Genomic DNA, 7,444 nt, shown 5'->3' on the forward strand with positions numbered 1-7,444 from the left:
CCATATAATATACTGCTGCGGCGTGCAGCCCGATCCAATATATAATCCTCACATCCAGGCCCTCGGCCTCACATCACTCAGTGTATCCTCACATCTGGCCCTCGGCCACACTTAGTCAGAATATCATCACAAGCCCCTCGGGCATTAGTAAAACAGTAGTCCTCAGCCCAAATTATCATTTAAAATATCATTTAAGACTCAAATCTGAGTAAAAGTGGCTGAGTTGTAAAATTGTGGAGAAACTATATGACTGAGTTCAAGTAATAAGTCAAAACAGTGAGGAAACAGTGAAAATAATCCCCGAAGGGTTCAAATAATTGGCACGAAGCCCAAATATGGCAATCAGCCCAAATCATGATAATAACAAATATGTTCCAGTCAAATACGCGGTAAAAATCATCAATCGGGACGGACCAAGTCATAATCCCTAACGGTGCTCTACCCCGCGCTCGCTATCCGGCGTGTAAGTCACCTCAATATAGCACTATGGTGTGCAAATCCGGGGTTTTAAACCCTTAGGATATCATTTACAATCATTACTCACCTCGAACCGGTGAAATCTCTAGCTCGCGACGCCCTTGCCCATCAAATCGGCCTCCACACGCGTCGAATCTATCCAAAATCAGAGCGAATACATCACAATAGGCTAAGGGAACATAACCCAATTGAAAAGAATCGAAAAACATCGAAAATCACGAAATTGCAAAAACCCGAGCCCCGGGCCCACTTCTCGAAAAATCAGAAAATTAACATCACCGGATTCCTTATCTCGCCACGAGTTCATACATACCAAGAACTCTCAAATCCGAGCTCAAATGACCCATTAAATCCCAGTTTGAAATATCAAAAACTCAAGCCCTAGTTCATCAATTTTAGGCTTAATTTCCATGAATTTCTAGGTAAATTTCACATAATAATCGTGTTTCAAGGTCATATAACTCACCTCCAATCAATCCCAGTCGAAATCACCTTCAATTCCCGTCCAATAGCTCTTAAGGTTGTTCAAAAATGGTGGAAAATATCCCAAGCTCGCAGATGAAATGTTATATAAAAACCCTTCTGCACAGGCCTTTTTCCGCTTCTGCGACCCAGATACCGCATATGCGGTTACCGCTTATGCGGCAGTTCCTCCGCTTCTGCGGATTCTTCAAAATTCCTCAGGACCGCTTCTGCGGTCATTTTCCGCTCCTGCGGACACCGCATCTGCGGGAATACGCCCGCTTCTGCGAAATTCCTCCAATTGGTCCAGTCCGTACCTGCGACCCCTTCTTCGCATCTGCGGGAAACGCATCAGCGGTCCCTTTTCCGCAGATGCGGAAATACCAGATACCAGCTGACCTTTAACATGCAAAAAATTCCAAAACTCTCCGTTTAACCATCCGATCTTACCCCGAGGCCCTCGGGACCTCGACCAAAAACACAAACATGATCCAATACCTTATTCAAACTTGCTCCAATCATCAAAACACCACGATTAACACTAAAACCATCAAATTTCATCAAATCCAAGCCTAAGTTCTTCAAATTCTTCCGAAACTCGCATTCGATCAAAAACCCAACCCAACCACCTCTGAATCATCTGAAATTTTGCACACACACCCCAAATCACCTAACGAAGCTACTGCAACTCTCGGAATTCCATTCCGACCCTCGGATAAAAATCTCACCTATCAACCGGAATCCGCCAAAATACTAACTTCGCCAATTCAAGCCTAATTCTACACTGGACCTCCAAATTCAATTCCGGTCACACTCCTAAGTCACAAATCATCTCCCGAAGCTAACCGATACACCGGAAATCACATCCGAGCCCTCTAACTCATAAGTAAACATCCGGTTGACTTTTTCAAACCAAACCTTCCGTTAAGAGACTAAGTGTCTCATTTCCTACCAAAACCAATCCAAATCAACTCTAACACACCAAATACCGATAATGAAACATGAAGAAGCATAAAATGGGGAAAACAGAGCGGTAACTCATGAAACGACAGGTCGGGTCGTCACAGAGGAAAATGACAACTTTCTGCTAAAGAAACAAAAAAGTTCTAACTCGCTATGAACCCCTAAACTATTATGAGAAGAAGTACAACAAACAAAAAGATCCTTATCAGCTTCCCACGGTGGTACATGTGCGTCTATTGTAAATTTATGAGGAATCTGCCTCAAATATATACTGACCATAAATAATCCTTAGTAAAAAATAGTTGGGGAAGCATTTGATATGAAAATATCATAATTCTCCATGGACATTTTCCTAATGCACATCATAATTTTCCCACAGACATTTTCCTAATGCATAAATTAAGCAACTGTTGAAGATTGAATATAAATAATCTATGATCGGAACAATTTAATCTCTCTGCACAACAAATCATGTTCTATATTAAATTTTGACTAACATTAATATTAGCATCAGAATCTTGCATACAACGGATGAGGCAAAATAAGAATGAAAATAAACAAAGAAACAATGGAAGTCTTTGCTTCTTCCCCCTCAATTTATTCCGGGCTGATTCATGCAGCACAACATGAAAATATTAATTTACATCTTCAGTCACTTTGTATGATTCTTTTGACTATAAGGAGAGCTCACAATGCTCATAATATTTTTCAAGAAGCATAAGTTTCATAAAATCACTAATTCTAATTAAGCTGGTCTTAATCTCCATCCAAGATACCTTAATCTGATTTATTATAGTGAGAGTTTCCTAAGAGAGCATGAAATTTCAATTCAAAGCCTTTAAAGCATAAAGCAATACTTGCAAAATCTTGTTCCCTGCATTGACAAATTTCAGAGGCTTTTCTGAGAGAAAATTCAATAGCTCAAGCTTAAGAACTACACTAATCCCCGTAGCAAACTTCAATACAGTTTCTTGAGACCTTTGGATGGACAACAACCCAGAAACAATGATGACTCACGCATCTTTGCCAATGAATCCTAAGAAAAAGTAGCCTGCCAAATACCAAAAGTAAAAATAGTCAGTATTAATTAACAACACCCAAGATCTTATTATCCAATAAAAAAGCAAAAAGAATATTCCAATAAAGAAAAATTAAAAGCGAGAGAATAGAAATTAATCAAAGAGAGAGAAGTAAATTATAGAATATTAACCCAACAAAAACATCAAAAGAAAAAAAAATTAAGAAAATCGATAAGAAAATTTAGGCAAAAACTGAGAGGAGCAAACCTGAATTAAAGGGCTTTTTTTTATCTCAACTCCTAGGGTTTCTATGTGAAGTCCGAATTGAAGAATCAGAAAAAATAACTCTTTGAAGTCGAGATGATAGAAAAGCGAAGAGAGAACATTAGAAAGTCAGATTGAGAGAATATGAAAAGAGCGGAAGAGGAAGAAACTGTAACGACCCGACCGGTCGTTTTGAGCTTTTGCACTTTGCTCGCCAGTTCTTGGGCATGACTAGCTCCGTGTGATGTATTATGACTTATTTAAATCATCGGTTTTGGTTTTCAGGATGAGCGGAATGAATTTGTAAGAATAGTTCTCAGTTTGAAGCTTAAAATTTTGAAAGGTTTGATCAAGTTTTGACTTGTTAGCATATGATTTCGGATTGGAATTTTTATGATTTGATTAGCTCCACTAGGTGATTTGGGACTTAGGAGCGTGATCGGAATGTGTTTTGGAGGTCCGGGGTAGATTTAGGCTTGAATTGGCGAAATTAGAATTTTGGCGTTTTCCGGTTGATAGGTGAAATTTGATATAGGGGTCGGAATAGAATTCCGAAAATTGGAGTAGATCCGTTGTTTCATTTGTGACGTGTGTGCAAAATTTCAGGTCATTCGGACGAGGTTTAATAGACTTTTTGATCGAATTCGGAATTCGAAAGTTTTGGAAATTCTTAGGCTTGAATCCGAGGGTGATTCGATGTTTTGATGTTGTTTTGAGTGTTCCGAAGGCTGGAACAAGTTTAAATGATGTTTTAGGATTGGTTGGCATGTTTGGTTGAGGTCCCGGGGGCCTCGGGTGAGTTTCGGGTGGTTCCGGACCATTTCTAAGCCTTTTTAGCTGCTGGTTTTTGGCTACAGTAGTGTTCTACGCGATCGAGGGGAATTGGACGCGATCGCGATGAGTAAAATGCGGAAAAAATATCAGTTCTTCACGATCGCGGATGAACCTTCGCGATCGCATAGAGTAAATATTCGGCTGTACTGATCCAACTTTAGAAGCATATATCTCGCAATATATAAAGATTCAGGAAAGGAACATCATATGAAATTATAGCCCTTGGTGTCTAGTTTTTAGAACATCAATCAATTTGTCATTTGGAGTTGTGTGCAAAAGAATATGACCATTACACTGGAGGCTATCCGGAAGAGCTAGGAACTTGTTCTTCGCGATCGCGAAGCAGTGTCCGCGATCGCGAAGGGAAAATTTTGGGCTGAGAAAAGTTTTGCTTCGCGATTGCAAAGCATTTTTCGCGATCACGATGAATATATACCTGGGCAGAATGTTTTAAAGACCTGTTCCGCGGCTTTGAACCCTTTTTACACCATTTTTTAACGAGAAAAGAGCTTGGAGGCGATTTTGAAGAGAGGAAATCATTGTTCTTCATTGAGGTAAGGATTTTGGACCCTAAAACTTTATTATTTGTGATTAAGGAACGAAAATATCAGTGTAAATTCATGAAAATCAGTAGAAAAAGATGGAGTTAGGGCTTGAGATTATGAGACCTTTCAGGGATGATTTGAGGGGTCAAACGAACTCCGATTTTCAAGTTCTTTATATGTACGGACTCGTGAGATGATGAAGAACATTTTGGTATAAAGTTTTTTCAGTTCCGGGATGCGGGCCCGGGGGTCGGGTTTTGACTGATTTCGGGTTTTGTGCTTAAAATCGATATTTTTCAATTTGAATTCATACGTTTAGCATAATATAATGATAAAAATCTGAACTTGGTAGATTTGGAGCACTCAGAAGTCGTTTCGAAGGGCAAAGGCATTGCAAGAGAGATTTCGGGTCGGATTGAGGTGAGTAATGATTTTAAATGCTGTCCTGAGGGTATAAAACCCCGAAATTCACAGTGTACGGCTATGTCGAGGTGACTTAATAGCTAGTTGTTTGATATTATTATATTTTGGGCTAAAAGCCATATGTGGGCTTCGTGCCAGCTATTTGAACCCTTAGAGATTTTTTAAATGATATTTTCCTTACTGATTGATTTCATACTGGTACTCAGTCATACTATATTTTTCTATTTTAGAAACTCAGCTGTATTATTCTGTTTTAAACACATTAAATCATATTTTCAAAGGTATTTGAGGTGAGCTTCATATTTTACTGTGGCCCGAGGGGCTTATGAGATTTTGACTGAGTAAGGCCGAGGACCTGTGTTGTGAGGATACATTTGGGTCGGGCTGCACACCGCAGCAGTGATACATTGATTATGATAATGAAGCCGAGGGCCTGAGATTGTACGCCACGAGGTGGCTTGAGATATTGATATGAGGCCGAGAGCCTGTTTATGATGCCACGAGATGACTTGATTTGCGCTTGGGCCGTAAGGGGCCCCTCCCAAAGTCTGTACACTCCCAGTGAGCGCAGGTACCCATTGTGATATGAGATATAGCCCGAGGGGCTGGTATTGTTTTGTGACATTTGCCCGAGGGGCTGATTCTGCTGTTACTGTGCCCGAGGGCAGTTATTATGTGTTTACTCTTCTGTCGTTTTCCTGCATATTGTTTAACTGTTTGGAAGACGTTTACGAGATTTCACTGTTTAATTATATTTACTGATTTGTTATGCCTCTTGTAGCTTAATGTTGTGCCATACGTGGATTTATATTACTCAGTCTTCATTTATTTTTATTACTCACTGAGTTGGAAGTACTCACTTTACTCCCTGCACCTTGTGTGCAGATTCAGGCATTTCTGAACCCGGTAGTGGGTTGGTTGCTCAGAGGCAAAGTCATCGGAGTTTAGCAAGGTAGCGGCCCGACGTTCGCTGCACTGCTTTTCTCCCTCTCGATTTCACTAGACTGTATCTAGTACATTTTAGACTCTTGTTGTATTCGGACCTTAGTAGATGCTCATGAGTAGTGACACCCCGATGTCGGGCAGTGTTGGGTTTGTTTTCCGCAAATTATACTGTTAACTGCTTATTTTTGAGATTTTATCATGTTTACGACTTAATACTTATTATGTTACTGCTTAAGATTGGAAATGGGATTGTGTCGGCTGACCTTGTCTTCATGAGAGGCGCCATCACGACCAGATCCGGGTTTAGGGTCGTGACAGAAACTGGACATTCGGCTGAGGCCTTATTCCTTTTCTTTACCATGTGTCTCTAAACATGTGTATTACTATTAATTTTTCCTTTTTGCCACCTGTGTTTGATCTTTGCAGTAATGGGGACATCTGTCTTCCACTTCCACTTTCAATATTTTCCATATTTCATCACAAATTCTCTTTCATTTTCTTGCATTCCTCCCAGCTGATGTGGTGCTAAAAATTAGGGCTTATCTTTACAGAATTATCAATTCGCATGCGTTGCTGCTTTACCGGTACATCACATTTCTTGTCATCGTATTCAGTTAGTTTCTGTTACCATATATTTTTTCTGCTTTTTCCCTTGTTTTACCATTATCCCTGAAGAACTAAAAGAGCAAAAATGAAACTTCAATTCTACCGAGTTTTTCATAATTTTTTCACGTGTTTGTTTGTGCTTAGAGGGGAATTGCATTTGCCATCCACCATGGAGGTAGATTGAAGCTTTCTAACAATAGATTTTTTAGTAGAGTGTTTCCGACGATAAACATTTACCTACAAATTACAACAATTCTGAGACATAATCTTACCCTTTTGAAAACATTTGAGATCTGAATCAAATTTGGGTACAATTTGAATCATTTTGTTTAATCTAGATCCAGCAATAATGACAAAGTGGCGTCTGCAAAAGTGCAAATGGATGAAAACAAATAAAGGTAAATGATTAGGAAAAAAGATAAATATTAATTATAAAAGCTCCACTTTTCTAACCATGAAGGTGGAAAGTCTTGCAAGCTCAAAAAAAAATTGGTCGACCATAGAATATGAGACTCTGTGTAGTACAGATTCTTGTGTGTGTACCAATTGTGTAAGGGAGTGGTAGTTCATGAAGTCCTCATAAAATTTGGTCTTCTATCCCAACTGTTGGTTGGTTTTATAGTAGAGAGGTATACTTTGTCAGATACCAACTTTAAGTTATTGAATAGGGCTTTTTGGTGCTTTGCGTTATATAAAAAGTACTACTTTCTCAATATGACTTTTTTGGTTTGAGGTAATCAGATAGGGAATCAATTTGTATATTTATTCTATTTATTAGTTTTATTGTAGCGGAGCTTGTGCAAAACTAGTTTTGCCTAAATATTAGATTAGGCGTCAACTCTTAGTTAGTCTTTATGACTCAGAGCAACAGAAAGAGTACCGAAAAGTTTGGGAATTCATGGAAGA

The sequence above is a fragment of the Nicotiana attenuata genome, unplaced genomic scaffold (assembly GCF_001879085.1).
Source record: "Nicotiana attenuata strain UT unplaced genomic scaffold, NIATTr2, whole genome shotgun sequence".
Lineage (NCBI taxonomy): Eukaryota > Viridiplantae > Streptophyta > Magnoliopsida > Solanales > Solanaceae > Nicotiana > Nicotiana attenuata.